Here is a 17,125-nt window from a genome sequence, read left to right on the forward strand (position 1 = left end):
AACCCGGTCTATGGCTAGCTAATAACCCGAGACAACGTCCTCACCTGCTTGTTGTTTGGCTTTAAAGAGTGAGGAGGGGTGACCCCGAGGAGGTTGCAGAGGGATGGGGGGTTACGATTCCAATCCTAATTGTATCAGCAAGCTATGATCGAGATAGAGCTCAGAGAGGGTAACTGTGAGAGTGAGACCCCTTCTTAGAGTTCACCTACGGGAAGGATGGGGGGTACATGAGAAGGTGGGGGGTGGAGGCTATAGTGAGTAGGCCAGGGAATGTGGAGTCAGGCCGGAAGTAACAGTGCCATGTTGGTCAATGGAGGATGAAGTGAATATGATGATGAAGTGAAAATAAAAGAGCATGGAGTAGAAAGAGGCATACCTAAAGATAGCGTAGCTGCAACAGCCGCCCTAGCCTTGTTCATAGGAGAAGAGGGAGGCCAAATGGGTGCATTTTCATGCTTCTTCATATTCTCCTTTCTCATCTGTCATTGCTGCTTCAGTGTAGTTGTGTTGCTCAAATTCCCTGGTAAATTTGGGCAGAATTATCTTCCCCTGGCCTGCTACTTTAGCTACCCCATTCATAGGGAAATCCTTGAAAAAATGACCCACCTTGTTGCACCTCCTGCACCTGAAGGGGACCCCTTCATAATCAAGGATCTGTATTCGAGAGTAATGTTTCCAGAGCAAGGTAATTTGCTCTTGTAGTCCTTCCCTAGTATCAAGATGAACCAATATCCTTGCATATGCCATCATGCCTATGGACAGGTATGATTTATCATGCTCTAGATAGGTACCCAATGCATTCCCGATGCACCTAAATATGTCCCCTGTCCAGAAGTAGAAAATATAAAATTCTTCTCAAACAGCCCAACAATAGAACATTCAGTGTAGCTGTCAATTATGAATTCAACCACAAATTTAGATCCAAAGAAAGGAATATTCGGGTTCCATTTCCAGAGGTTTTTGAAACTAAAGTTTGAAAACGAGGCAGTACCTGTCGCAAAAACTAGGGGCCATCCTTCAAAGCTCCAGATGTCTTTTGTCATTGTATTTTTATTTTTTATTTTTTTATGTTTATGATTTTTATTGTTTTTTTTAATTGTATGTTTAATTTTTGTTTTTTTGTTATTTTTACTTAAAATTTTATGTGAATCATTCTTTTTGGAATCTTTTTTTTTCAAAATTTCCATTTTTTTCAAAATTTCCATATAATTCTTTTATTTAACATGTCATTTTTAGCGAAAATGTTCTAAAATACATATTGTTCTAATTATATCTAATGTAAAATGTGTATTTTTTCTTGAGTTTTTAAAATTATTAGTTTTTAGTGACATTTATTTTAATTGTATTGAAATATTGATTAACAATATATAAATATAAAACAAATACTAACCTCAAATATTAATTTTATTATTTTTTTAACTTTCCATAAAAAATTAAAAATTTCATTATAAAAAAATATATTGCAAAGGAAAACAAAAAACAAAAATTTAGAAAACCCTTAAAAACCAAATATCTTAGGACAAAAGACATGAAGAGGAATAAGACAACTTGAAAAATGGTTAAATAATCAACATTTTGTTTTTTAAATAATCAAAATTGGCATGAAAATCACCAATATTTAAAAAATTATATCCACAGTTAATATATTAGAAAATTTAAAGTGTAAAAAATGAGCCCTCTAAAGAAAGGGGTTGATGTTGCATCAACACTTATCAAAATTAGCATGAAAATCACTAACATTTAAAAAAAAATATTTAGACATCAAAAGTCAATTGAATTTGTTAGATTCAGATCTATTTATAGTCTTAAAGTCACTTGCAGGTGGAAAGTATAAAATTCTTCTCAAACAACCCAACAATAGAACATTTAATGTAGCTGAAAATTTTGAATTCAACCACAAATTTAGATCTACAGAAAGGAGGATTGAGGTTCCAGTTTTAGAGGTTGTTGAAGAGGTAAAATTTTTCACTCATCATGTTCATGAGAAGAATCATTGCGATGTAATTGATTGCTTCATAGTTCACATCATGAAGAAACGAAAAGTTTTATTTCAAGAACAACTGGTGAGTGAATGCATTGAACAAGTTAAAACTATAATATATCCAAAAAAGGAAACCATAAATGAACAGATTGAAAAATTGATAAAAAATAATTTCCTTGAACGTGACGAAAATGATGCTCAAATATTAATATATGTGCCCTGAGAAGGCTTGTTTTTCATAATCATTTGTATAAACCTCACAATGTAAAAAAAAAGCAATATAAAATACCTATATGCATATATATGAAGGTAGGCTAATACATTTCAGAATATTTACATCAGAAAATGCTTTATGGTTCTTGACATTAGTCTTTTATGACTAGTAAAAATATGTTATTTATTTGTTAATCTCGAGTACCTTCTGTATTTATTTTACCATTTGCCTTCTTCTCTTTTGATTGCATCTGTATGCACTTACCTGTATGTTCATCGCATCGGTGTATAAATATTTCTAAGGTTTCTCTGTGTCCTTTCCTACTTCTAAATGTTTATATTAAAGTTAATTGCAATTGTAGTGCAATGGAATTTGATCAACCCAGCAGACTAGATTCAATTGAACCCAAAAACCTACATCATAACAAAAATGAAACAAACACCAATCATGGAGTTGAATCATCCAATGAAACAAGCACTAGTCAAGCACGATTCATGGAGATGAATCATCCAGAGATAAACTAGCTTTTTTCTACTCTACAATCCAAGGTTGTTATTTGCAGGTTCAATGGATTTTTGCCTAAATTAGATGCCCTACATTAGTGGGCCTTTTCTTCTTAGACCCTAAATTGTGACATATATTTATGTCCTAAAGGATTCTTTATTGTTCAATTTGAATACATAAAGTTTGGAAGAACATTTTGAATGAAAAGCCCTAGTTTTGGGGTAGAGATAGGGTCTTCACCACCTCATGGTTCCAAAAGTTTGATTATACAAACATGGTGGTCCTAACAATGCCACTTTGTGTGCAACTATAAAATCTCCCCTTCCCATTCTAGGACAGTAAAATCTTACAGGAAATCGGTACCACTCTAGGAAAATATAGAAAGATGGACCTTGAAAGATCAGAAGGGTTTATTCTCCTTTGCCAAATTTGGATTGAGATAGACCTTAGAAAAGGTCTACCTAATCACATACAAATGAAACACAAAATATTCTTGAAGGAAATAAATTATTTCAAACATTAGGGAAGAAAAAAATTATTAAAGTAATCTTGATGCAATAAATTATTAAAACTACTTTTCAAGATATATCTAGCAATACCAGGAGGAGACAATATTTAGAGTTAATTAGTTGTAAGTTGTGATACCTAAAATTAAATGAAAGAGATGTTCAGTATAAATCCTCTTGCAAACTACTCACAAGATTTTCTCCCTTCATCACCAACTAATTACTAATAGATAATACATACACATAAAAATATAACACAACAACTGCAACATTCACTCACAAGATTGTATCCCTTCATCACCAACTAATTACTAATAGAAAATACATACACATAAAAATATAACACAATAACTGCAACATTCACAAATAGTATCATCCAAATCCAAATACATAAGCACACAAACCACTCAAAGCATCCAAGCACAAACTTACAAACCATTCAAGGTAAGAAACACACACTATATTAAAGAAGAGAATGATATGGTCATGCCACGAAAATAATACATAATGTGAATTTCGAAGTTTATCTCAAACATATACATGATAATGATAATCTCAAAATGTGACATTTTTTTCCCTCAACTCAAACCATATTAGATCTATCTTACAACGGATATGTCATGCACCGTAAAGGAGGTTGCCCCCTTGATGAGCGCTAGTATTGCAGCAAGGATGCTAGAACTCCTCCGCTACCATCTTTACTTATCAACACGGGGTTCGTACAAACTTGGAGGTGACAGTGCTTTATGCACAAGTAAAAGTGATGGTCCTGCTTGTTGTCATTGTTCAACTAGTGAGAGACCACTGGGGTTCCAAGCCAGACTTCTATGGAGTCAAAAGAAGCTTGATTCTTTGATGGAAGAAAGGTAAATCTACTCTAAGAGAGTTACTCTACTGCATTAATGGAGAAGGTCAACATGTAATTCTAATTCACACCATGCCCTAATTAACCATTTAAGAATTTATGCTAGGCAGAAATGCTAAATCAACATGAAGCAAATGCTACTAAGTTGTAGAAGTAAGAAGCATCAACTAATAATAATGTGCAAGTAAAGAGACTAAACTAAATTTGTTTTTTCTTTTTTGGTCCTTTTATGCAAAATCAAGTATGCAAACTAATTGTTCTTATGGATGTGGCAGGCGGATTAAAGGATGTTTAAGGATGGCTAGAAGGGTTATGAGATGGTTGGATGGTGTGGAGGACCCCTGGGAGGCTTTTGGTGACTTCCTAGAGGTTTTCCATCAATTCAACCTCAAGACAGGTAGTTTCAGGAAAACCTACAGGATCTACTAGAAACCTACAGGATGATCATGTACGAATTACATGAAACCTACAGGATACAACTGAGAGCTAAATGTGAGGTGTTGGAGGTTTTGGGAGGCTTAGGAAAGGTGTATGATGGGTGGAATGGGGTGAGAGAAGTTCTAGTATCACTCAGGGGTCAATATCCAAGATAATAGATGGCTAGATTCGCTCAATGTGCTTGGGAGAACTTCTATGAAAAATGATGGAAAACTAGTGAAGGTGATGGTGAAAACAAGGGATGGCTAAAGTGAATGAAGTGGAAGGTGTCCATTGGCTATGAATCTTAGTCTCCTCCTAAAGCACCTGCTCTGCATAAAACATGTGTGTCTTCCAAAAAGCTATGCAACAAGATACATTTTCATAAACTAGAAAGCATAATTAATGAATCAACTGCCTATACTATGCATGAAGAAATTTGCTGAAAGGAATGAAAGCATGAGTGATATCTACTATATAAATGGATATGAGAAAGATGGCAATGAAATCTACCTTGCAAAATTAACCAAATACTAAATTAAAGAAAGCAAACTCCAAAGCTCATAAAAGAACTAGAAATTTGTGTCCTTTGGGCTGCTTAAGGGTCCCTTCCTCAAGTCATGGTACCAGAGGGAGGCAATGAGGCTGAGACACCTACTAGCAACCTTGTGGTGATCCTTTTTCTCCTTTTTAACCTGCTACTTGAAATAAGGGACAAACGGAAGCAAACTATCAAACAACCAATCTAATCTACACTACCTGTAATGGAAATGCATCTAAAAAAAATTAACAATGAAGCAAGAATCTACACTAAACATACAAGTACAATAAAGAGGAACCTTGGCTGCTAGGTTTGGTCCCTAACCCAAGAGCTTTAGCCCTCTGAGTTAACTCAGTTCTGGCTCAAAACAAATCTCATTCTTATTACCAAAACAACAAATTACATCAATAAAACTGTCACAAGTTTTGCAACTCAAAAATAGATTAGAATTTTACAATCAAAAAATTTGAATCCTACTGACATCCTGGGCCTCTTTACTTATACATCTGAAGTCCCCAAGACTTCCTTAAAATTAGGGAGGCTTGGCTGCTTTCTAGTCCTCATGATTTGGTTGTTTTCACCCCGAGCTGATGTGATGAATGGAGGAATATTCAAATGGAGGAGTAGTAAATGAGGAGTATTTACATCCTACAATCCCTCTCCCTTTTCCCATTCGATTTTTTACTTTAGTCTTTGCCAAAATTCTTTGATTTTCTCCTTTAATCTTGCATTCAATGCACATTAGACCACAAATAATAATATCCAACTCCAACTCACCTCATAAATAAAATATAATAAAAAACATGTAATAAGTTATGAGAAAAATTGGTTTGACTAAGCTAGGAGGTGAATTAAGACCCATAGAATTACCCAATGATGAGGCTAATCATCACCCCCTACTGAAAGTGTTTCTCATCCTCTGAGCAACTTAATCAATATCCATATCCTTCATGGCTCTAGTGGCCTCTCTGACATCCAATGCCTCTTATGTGGTCTCATCTTCTTGTTCATAGAAGCCTGCTTTCTTTTCTACCTCCTCCCACTTCCTCTTTTCTTATTCTTCTTTTATCCCTTCTAACATCCCTAAGAGTAGTGGTGGACTGAGTTTTAGGCCTATCCAAATGACCTTCAACCTTTCAATAGATTTCTTATACATAGGTGTCATGTTGAGTGCCTCTCTCAACCTTTGAGGGCAGTGATATTCTCTTATCTTTAACCTATATGGTAGTGTGTTCCATCTCCTCAGGCAAGCATGTATAGTATCATCTCCTAAACTTGAACATGTCCTCAAAATGTGAAATCGCTTGCTCTTGGGCAGCAAGATATCTAGATGCGCACTGAGGATCATTTGCAATCAAATTATGGGTACTGATGAGGGCCATGGGATTTGATTATTCAACTTTGATCAGAAGAGGTTCAGTTTTTTCTCTTGCCAATATCCTTTTCATCTCTGTAGCTCTTAACTCCTCATGGTTCATCCATGATGCCAAAGCCATTAATTTTAGATATCCTAGCTTGGCATTAGGTTTCCATACATTCATGTCTATGAGGGCCATGTTGTGCAAATAAAACTCAGCCATTTTGGCCATATCTTCTAGTGTACTTTGATCACAACGATCAATAAACTACATGTAGTCCTGAAATGGCATGGTGCCTCTCTGTGCTAGGGTCTTAATCTAAAACTGTAGAATTGTTCTTTGAGGTAGAGAGCGTAGGATTTAGCTGACATCCGACATTGGATTGCTTCCAAAGAGAGACTAGCCATACATGACAATTGATTCTCTCTTTCCTACAGTTGTCCCCTCAACCATACATTTTATGTTTCTATTTGATTTCTCATTATAGCTTCTAAGTCCCTCAAGCCACTTAGCTCTTTGCCCATGTCCTTGAGTTTCTCTTCCATGTTCCCAATGTCTTCAACCCCCTTTGATTTTAAAATTCTGCACCCATCGATGAGTTTTGACCCTCTCTTTCTCAAGCTCGAAGAACAGTGGGATGGAAAATTTTTGAGGTATGACCATGCCTCCTTCAATAAACTAGTAATAGGAATCCAAGTTAGGTTGGGAGCTGGGTTTTTTTTGTCTCTGAGTCCTCTTATTTAGTCTCTTGTTGCTCCCCTACCTTCCTTTCCAATTTTTGTGTCTCCTGTATATTCAACAAAGTATCCTGTAGGACAGTTTTTGCTTCATGTAGATTTATATTCAGCAGAGTATCCTGTAGGATAGTTTTTGCTTCATGTAGATTTTGTTGTGTATCGTGTAGGATTTTGTTTCCCTTCAAAGAAGTTGATCTAGTAGTAGGCCTTCTCACGTAGGTGATAGGGGACTTAGGGGAAGGCATTTTCTCTTTTTGTGTAGGGGAGTATTCAATCACAATAGGAATTTTGGTTGATGTTTGGGGTTTCCCTTGCCTTATTCTTGTGCTCTTGCTTGTCCTGAAACATAATGAGTTCCGCATCTACCTTTTTCCTTTTTGCTTGATCGGGGTGCTAAGAGTAGTGAGGGCAGTTTTTTCCTCTCTCTCAGTGGCTTCTGGAGACACCCTAGGTGACTCCTCCTTGTTTTTTGTCGCTTCTTTTCCATTTCCTTCTTCCTATATTCCCTTCCTCGCTTCTTCTTCTTGTAGATCTTCATCATCTCTATCAATTTCCTCCTTAACATCCTCCTCTATTTCTTCAACATCCTCCTTCTCTTATCCCTCTTCTTATTCATCTTCATCATGTTCCTATGTGTCATCTCCTTCTTTATCCATCTCATCCTTATCTCCTTCTATATCTTCCTCTTCCTATTTTACTTCCTCTTCACTAGCAGTAGGACTAACATCATAAGTGAGAGCTTCGATGTCATCCTCTGCTGGCATGTCTCTGAAAACTAACCATGTTATAGGAGTTCTGAGGTTCTAGAGGTCATCTTCTATAAGGATCCTAATTAACCCATGGTGAGCTAATTGTTGGGAATTTCCCTCCTTGACTTTGATGCTTGAGTCTATGAGCAATTGAAGAAGGAAGTATGGTATGTTGAGCCTTTGGTGAGGGGGTGTTTTTGCTCCAAATCTCAATTCTTCAAGGATCCTAAAATGATAGTCGTAGACTACACTATACCTACCCTCACATGAAATGTATTTTATCAGTTGGTAGCTTACCTCATTCCATGGATATGGTATACTTTCCCTCCTTACTCCATTTTTGTCCTCAGTGAGTTCCTCACCTTCTAAAACAATTTTTCTTTTGGCAACCTGGTTATCTCCTCTGTCTTCTTTCCTCCATGGTATTCCTAGGGGAAGTGTGTTGACTCTGCTGATGAGATCAAGGGTGAGGTCTATAGTGAGGCCCCTTATTACAACAGTGGCATGGATTTTGGTGAGTGGAGTGATGGAGAGAGAAAATTCTTGAGCCACCTCATCATCATACCCTCTAAATTTTTCGAAAAACCCCATCCAATTATGTCTTATGAAGATTTCAAACACTTGCGGGTGTTGTTGGATTCTCACAGTGTTGGTGGGTTGCCTCCTATTAAACCCTTATGTCATCTTGTTGGTGAAGTTTAAGGAGATGAGAGGGTTGAAACAATTTTCAAATGTAGAACCAAAACAGAGATGACTGTGTATGTAATTCCCTTCCATAATTGCTAAATTCACTAAAACTTACAAGATTTCTGGTTCAATTACTTGTAAAAAGGGATGTAATCTTAGAGCCTACCTCTTCAGATTGTTTGCAGTGGCCAACTCCCGTGATTTCCCTTCTGAAATCTTCTCTTCCAATCCTGTAGACAGTCTCTATGTATCCTCTAGGAATTTATGTGCATGATCCTGTAGGAATTCCTGTGCAATGAAATCATGGAGTTTTAATTCCAGTGGGTTGCTTGGGTATGAGAGCAACCTGAGTGAGTGAGTTTCGAGGAAGTGAAATGTATGAATGCATGGGAACAATGTTTTATTTCCTCTTATGGTGATTTTGGGTGAGGTGGTGTGCTAGCAGCAAAGGTATGTTTCCATTTTTGGACCGTTGGTCCCCACTACCACCTCATCATTACCCAATCCTCGTAATAAGCTCCCACCTTATGGATCCTTAGATTTAACTGCTTTTGTCCTACTCCTTCTTTGTCATTGAGTTGACTGTAGCCACGTGCGAGAGGACACTCGATTGTGCATGTGTTGACTGAACAAAGGTGGCCAAGTTAACTGGCCACCTTTTCACTTATAAAGCAATTATCTTGTAACCCTTACATTTTTTTGACTACATGACGCATTTGAGAGAGCGAGCGGGATACTTACTTGTGGTTCCAGTGCTATGTTGTAGTTGTCGAAGACCAGAGGTGTTGCTGTGTGTATTTGATGCATGATATTCTTCTTCCTCCTCTTGTTGTCTGTTAATGGCTTATTTGTTTATGCAGGTACCTGTGGTTGAAGATATGATGTTGTTGTTTTGCAGCTCCTAGATCACCATGTTGAAGGCTTGTTGCTAGTATGATTGGTATTCTGTGGGATAGGCTGCTACAAGATGTGTAGCTCATTCTCCCTCTGAACTCTTTAATCATTCTTCTTGCTAGGGCTATGAGGATGGTGACATGGATGAAAAGAAGGAGTGGGAGTGTGGAGAGCAAGGAATATTGAGGTGATGTTCTTTATTCCTCTTTGTTTCCCTTTTTTCGAAGACTAGAAAAAACTCTTGAACTGATCTTTTCTACCGGTGAGTGCAGGGATAATGATGGTGGAAAAGGTGTGGTGATTGATGATGAAGAGGGTGAATTTTAGTGGCCTATAAAGTCAATCATTTTCTTTCATACTGCTTCCTGTAGGATTTTTGGGTCACTGTAATTCCTATAGGATCATCTGGTAGGTTTTCAGGGGATCCTATAGAAAACACAGTCCTTATATAAATTGAAGAAATGGAGTGAAAAAATGACATAAATGATGGAGGGATGCATGGTAATGAGTGGAAAAATAAATATGTGAGTGACAGAGGTCTCTTTGTGCTCCTCCTTTGCTCCTTGATTGTCTGTATCGTTGACCTACAAATGGAAATTTCATGATTCATTTTTTTTTTTAAAAACTAGGTTGCCCTGAGAGGTTTTCACCCTAGCTATTTTCCCTAAGTGCCTCAAGAAAGGTTTTCACCCAAGGATCTTTCTTATTCTCTTTTTTTTTTTCTTTTTTTTCTTTTTTTCTTTTTTTTTTTGATACCACTGAGCCGCCTCAAGATATTTTCATCCCAATGATGGGACTCAGGCGCCTCATGGAGGTTTTCACCTAAGTCCTTATTCTCTTTTCGTTTTCTGAGTGATTTGATGAGGGAGGATCTGGAACTTGCTCCACTATCATCAATGTTTTATTGATATCATCAATAAACTCTTGTTTTGATAAAGGTCTCTTGTAAATTTTCAATCGGTGTCCATTAACATGCAAAGGAATGGCTTCTTCATCTATGGTTATAATTTGCAATGAGCCATTATCATGGCATATTTCCACAACATAAGGTCTGATTCATCTTGTCCTGAACTTTCCTTGAAGTCTTTATACCTAGAATCATATAGCAACGCCCAATCGCGTTCATGAAATTCCTTCTCCTCGATATTTTTATCATGCCAGATCTTCCTCTAAATTTGAACTACCTATGTATGTAAGAAGGCCTACATTCTGAATTCATCTAAACCATTCAACTAGAATAATCTCTCTTTCTGTGCACTGCTGAGATCCAGATCTAGTTGGGTTGTCATCCTTAATGTGTTATATTCAAATTCAATGGATAGCAAGGCCTTTTTCCCATAAACCAGCTCATAGGGTGTGAATCCAGTGGTGGTCTTCCATGTGGTAGTATAGGCCTAGGTGGCCTCAACTAGTCTTTTTGCCCAATCCTTCCTGCTGTTGCTTACCACTTTGGTCAAGATGCCCTCCAGTGCTCTGTTGGTCACCTCCACTTGCCCATTAGCTTGTGGATGATAGGGAGTGGAGGTTCTATGCTTGATCTTGTGATGGCTGAGCAAGTCTTCAATCATGTTGGAGGTAAATTGGTTGCCTTGGTCTATGACCAGCTCTCTAGGGTACCCAAATTTGTAGAATACATTCTCCCTTAGGAACTTAGTCACCTTCCCTTCTGTTTCTACCTTAATTGCCTTGGTTTCAGCCCACTTAGTCAAATAATCAGTGCACATAATAATGTATTGTTTTTGCTTTGAAGGAGGGTCAATAGGCCCAATGAAGTCCATGCCCCACTTGTCAAATGGCTCGAAAGTCACTTGAGGCTGCAGAGGCATTTCATCTCTTGGAGTAGGCCTTCCCATCCTCTAGCACCAATCACAATGACTAGTTTATTTTTTCACATCTTGATGAAGAGTGGGCAAATAATAGCCTACTTGTAACACTTCAAATGATGTCCTTTTTGCTACAAAGTGACATCCACAAGGCCCACCATGACAGGTCAGAAGGATGTCAAAGACTTCCTCCCTGACACACCTTATCAAGATTTGATCTGGGCAAAGTTTGAAGAGATTGCCCCAAATCCAAGTGAAGGGGGCACTTTTCCTCACTATCTTGCTCTTTTCTTTGGAGGACAAGTTTGGTGGGAACTATGTTGATACCAAATAGTTTGCTATATCAGCAAACCATGGAGAGAGAACTGAAATAGAAAATAAGTGCTCGTCCGATAACTGGTCATCCACCATTCCTTCTTCAACTTGTAGGCAAATTTACTCTAGACAAAAAGTTTGCAACAACATTTTCCTTACCAGGCTTATCAACAATGGTTAGATCAAACTGTTTTAATAAAAGTAACCATCTTATAATTCGAGAATTCACATCTAGTTTGTTCATTAAATATTTGATTGCAGCATGGTCAGTATGCACAAATGTTTGATAACCTGTAATATAATGAATTTTTTTAATGAATGCACAACAGCCAGGAGTTCCTTTTCGGTCACTGTATAATTTAGTTCAGCCTTAGATAAATTCTTATTGATAAAATAGATAGCATGAGGCAGTTTTTCATCTATCTGACCTAGCGCTGCTCCTATGGCTTTGTGTGAGGCATTAGCATGAATATGAAAGGAGGGGGGGGCAATTTGGGCCTTGGAGAAGTGGTGCAATGGTTAAGTTATCCTTTAGGATGTCTAAGGCCTCTTGACAGCTTTTTGACCATATAAACTCAGAGTCTTTGGCCAACAAACCAAATAAAGGAGAGGCCAACTTGTTGAAGTCCTTTATGAACCTTCGGTAGTATCTAGCTAACCCTAGGAAACTTCTGACATCTCTCTTATTTTGAGGAGGTGGGACCCTTTGGATCATAGATATTTTGTTTTGGTCCACTTGCAGTCCTTGCTAAGATATTAAATGACCGAGCACGGTCCCTACAGTCATTAAGAATTCACATTTTTCAGGACTGAGAGACAAGTTCATTTCAATGCATTTGTGAAGTATTTTTCCTAAGTTAGATAGGGCTTCATGGAAATCATAGCCATAAAGTGTAAATCATCCATATAAATATCCACGGCATCATGGACTAATCTGGCAAAAATATTCAAGACTGCTCTTAGGAAAATGGCAGGAGCATTGCATAGGCCAAAAGGAAGGACCCTATAGGCAAAAGTACCCCATGGACAAGTGAATGTGGTCTTATCCTGGTCTTCTGGGTAGATCTGGATTTGGTTGTACCCACTGAATCCATCTAGGAAAGAGAAAATCCTTTTCCCTACCAAGCCATCTAGTACTTGTTCAATGAAGGGTAGAGGAAAATGATCCTTCTTTGAGGCTTTGTTCAATTCCTTGTAATCGACACAAATTCTCCACTTACCATTTTCTTGGGAACTGACACCAAAGGAGAGACCCACTCACTGTCAGAGATAGGGTAAATGAATCCTGCATCTAGCAATTTTTGCAGTTCTTCTCTGACTATATCTTTAAGAGCTGGATTCATCCTCCTTTTTGGTTGTCGAACCCGTTTGCAACCTTCTTTGAGTTATATGTTGTGAGTACACACTGAGGAGTGTACTCCCTTCATTTCTTTGTAACTCCAAGAAACGCTTCTAGATTTTCCTTTAACATGTTGCATAACTTCTCTTCTTAGAGAGAATAAATAGATGGATTTATTTTCAAGATTCTCTCTGGGCCAAATTCTATGGTTTCGACATGGAGTGGGTTGGAATCGGTTAAGCATAAGTCCATTGGATGATTGTTATGGGTTTCCTTTACTGCTTCTTCTAAGGGTAATGAACTGGGAGTTGGACTTTGGAGTAGGTGTTCAATCAAGTCATCCTCATCCTGTTGTCCTCCTCCTATGGTTGCTTCTAAAGCATAAAGTTGGTCGAAATAAACTTCATCTTCTTTCTCCTCCTCCAACCATAAACATAAGTCATGCTCTAGAGAAGGTTTAGCAGGAGGGTATAGGACTAACTGCTTGGACATATGCCCATTCTTGATGGCCATATTCCCAGCTCTACAGCTAATGTAAGCATTGGCAGTGGCCAACCATGGCCTCCCAAGGATGAGAGGGTAACTAGTAAGCTTAGCCTTAAGCTGGAGAACTAGAAAATCTGTAGGGTACTCCCAAGTGTCAATGAAGACCATCACATCCTCCACAATTCCCTCGAGGGTTACTGTGGAATGATCTGCAAGTTGTAGAACTGTTGTGGTCTTCCTCAATGAAATTTGGAGGTTGAGCTTGAGCATGGTGCCCTTGGTCATCACATTAATGGTAGGCCCAAGATCGATCAGAGTGTGTGGGACAATGGTACCATTAAAGTGCACATCTACTACAAGGCTTCCAAGGTGTTGGGCCACTAATTTGTCAATATTATTATCACTTTTTAATGCCTATTTCACCCATTTATACCCTTCTTTATCATGTCATTTATCATAAATTATCATTTATTTCCATTTTATACTTATTTATGCTCTGATGGATAGATATTATTTCTTCTCCTTTATTTCTAATAAAATGATGATTATTATGCATGATTTTACCAATGATAGTTTATTAATGAATTTGTTCTAACATCTCTCATGATTTTAACCTCCAAGATCTTTTCCAGATTGAAAATTTGATCTCCAGCTCATAATTAAATATTTCAACTCAGAAATTCGCTGGAATAAGAAGTGACAATTTTTCATTGGATGTTTTGAACAAATGAAGGAGAATCTAGAAAATCATAAACATGGGTTTTTTGCAAAACAGACAGAATTAGCTTCATAATGAGCAGTTTTCCAAAATTCGCTCTATATTAAGAGAAACAAAAGGTTCATCGAAGACGATTTTCTCATATTTGTTGTTGTGGCCATTTTCCAAATTCTTCCAATTGCAATACCAAATTGGACTTGCTCCTGCTGAATGTTGATGGAAAGATCTTTCAGATATGTTCTTGTTGATCAGTTTGTTTTGTACAACCCAAATTTTTAATGAAAATTAGTTTGTAATCAACTTTGTTGTAACTTCCCTTTGATTTTTGTGTATTTAAATGAAAACAAAGATCAAATAAAAGAGGAGAATTAGAGGATAATTGGAGGAATAATGGATGATAATTAGAATCTAGGAGATGGACAATTGTTAGATAGGATGTAGGATATGAGATGAGAGATGGGAGATGAACAATTGTTGAATTGGAGGCAAAGCTAAGAACTTCAATTTTATGTAATTATTTCTCTCATATATTTTAATGAAGGAAGCTATCCATTGAGTTCTACATCTGTTATTTGTAATCTAATCTGAGTTATTTCTCAAGGTGTAACCGAGTCTTGGGAAGTTGGGCACACTAGCTTAGACGAGGTGCTTCCTTGAACATGTAAATTAGTGTAGTTATGTGTTTATTTATTTCAATTTCAATCGTCATTCCTTAAACTAGATTTCCTTTCTTTTAACTAATTTTTTGTTTGTTACCTTGAACATCTACAGTGGTTTAGTTGTGTACTTGTTTCTTTGAATTTCAATTGTTGTTCTTTAAATTAAATTTCCATTTTAATAATATAATTTGTTAAGTTGTTGCATTTCCATATTTGTTATTTCCTGCAACTTCTAGATTTCATTTGATTTGTTGCTTTAGATTATCATTTGAATTATGTTGGGTGCAATAGCTTAAATTTCCAATTCAGCAAGGTGTGATTTAATTTAGAAATTATTCAAGTTGTGTGATTAGCATAATTGTTTTTCCTGTCATTTACTTTCTTCTTTTCAATTTTAGTTTTATTATTCAAGTCTTACATTTTATTTCTTGTTGAATGAGCTTGATAGTATAGAATACAATCATATAGAACCAGTGTTAGATGTTGGTATTGTTATGCATATATTTTTCCGATTACCTTGAAATAAAAATATGCTCCTCGGGTTGATAATTAATGTCTAGGTGATTAGTTGTTTTATTTATTTACTAAGCAATTAATTTTACCCAACATTTTGGCGTCGTTGTCGGGGAGACAGTCAAATTTCACTACCACACTAATATATGGTTGTAGATGCATACCTGACTTCATGAGAGTTGGATATTGAAGATGGAAGGTAAGAACCTACATGTGCAACCTAGGGAAGCATTGATGAGTCTACCCTCAGTAGTCAGGCCTATGTCATATAGCATGCACTGATAGTAGGAATTTTAGAGGTAGAATTTTGAAAAAAAATCTCATAATTCCACTCAAATGGTGATGTAAGCACCACCCATTCCACTAACCAATTGACAAGAACATTTGAAGGAGGAGCCTCAAAGAAACACATGAGGAACATCTTATATTATGGTAAGAAATGGATAACATTGATACTTTTGAATTTCCTATCAGAGATCTAGGAGTGACACAAATGCACATCATTTCCCCATCTGCTCTACCAAATTTTCATGGTTTGGCAAATGAAGATCTAGATACATTTTTATTTGAGTTTGAAGTACTTTGTAGAGGATATGATTATTGTACTAATGATCAAAGGTTGAAAGTGTTTCCTCTTACTCTAAAAGGAGTAGCTCTCCGATGGTTTATGAACCTTGGTGGGAACTGCATTCAAACATGAGAGGACATGAAGAATGCATTCTTGAAAAAGTATCAATACTATTGCAAGGCCAGTGAAGATATTTTCAATATGATACAAGGGGAAGATGAAAGCTTGGAGGACTATGTAGAGCAATTTTGATATAACCTTCAAAAATCAAAACATAAGCATTTGGAAAAAGACGCTTTCAAAACACTCCTACTCAAAGGAATCAAAGATGAATTTTTAGAACTCTTAAATCTAATGGGAAAAGGTAATGTTTTTTAGTTATCATATGATGATGTTTGTGAATTATGCATAAGGTATTCAAGAGGAATCTCCAAGGCTAGTAAGAATTATGTAGAAATTTTGAATAATATAACACTTATTCACAGAGATTATCCTGATTATACACTATTTGCGGAATGCATGCATCATACATAACCTCCTCTACGTTGATCATCAATTTGCAGAATTAAAAACAATCGCATGCGCACATTGAAACATCAATCACACATATCAACACAGTATGTACTGGGGAAAGCATACAGCTGAAAACCCCCGACTATCTGTATATTATAATGATAGAGAACATGTAACAATACATAGTACAATACTCCTCACAAGTACTCGGTACTATCTCCACTTGCTACACACAAACTGGCTCAGATCTGAATCAAGTCACAAGTTAAAATCTCCTCCACTGTTTGCCTGCCTCTACTGCGCAATCCAAGATGAGAATAGATCTTATCCAAGCTCGTTTTCCCTTGGCATGTACTGCACAATCCTCATTGGAAATCTCAATCAATGATTGTGCAAAATCTCATGCACAGCTATAGTCACAACTGATAGTAGTCTCACTCTTTCACCCACCTCTAACACTTGTCTCCACTGAACTGTCCATGCACTTAGTTAACTGATGTATTCTTTAGTTTATTTATGAGTTAATAATTAGTGAATTAATTAATAATTAATTCACATCACTCATCACTATTGTATTTTGCAGTTAGACTAAATACAACTAGTTCAACTAAGTCAAACTGAACACAACTCCATCAACTCCTCAATCAACTCCACCAAACTCAATCACTTGAGTTCTAACTGAAGTCCATCATGCAATAGCTCAACTAACCCATAGGAAAAGCATATTTCCTTCTGCCA

The sequence above is a fragment of the Pinus tabuliformis genome, chromosome 3_1 (genome assembly GCF_031772625.1).
Source record: "Pinus tabuliformis cultivar Carrire ecotype Pingquan chromosome 3_1, CPIR1, whole genome shotgun sequence".
In the NCBI taxonomy this organism is placed as follows: domain Eukaryota; kingdom Viridiplantae; phylum Streptophyta; class Pinopsida; order Pinales; family Pinaceae; genus Pinus; species Pinus tabuliformis.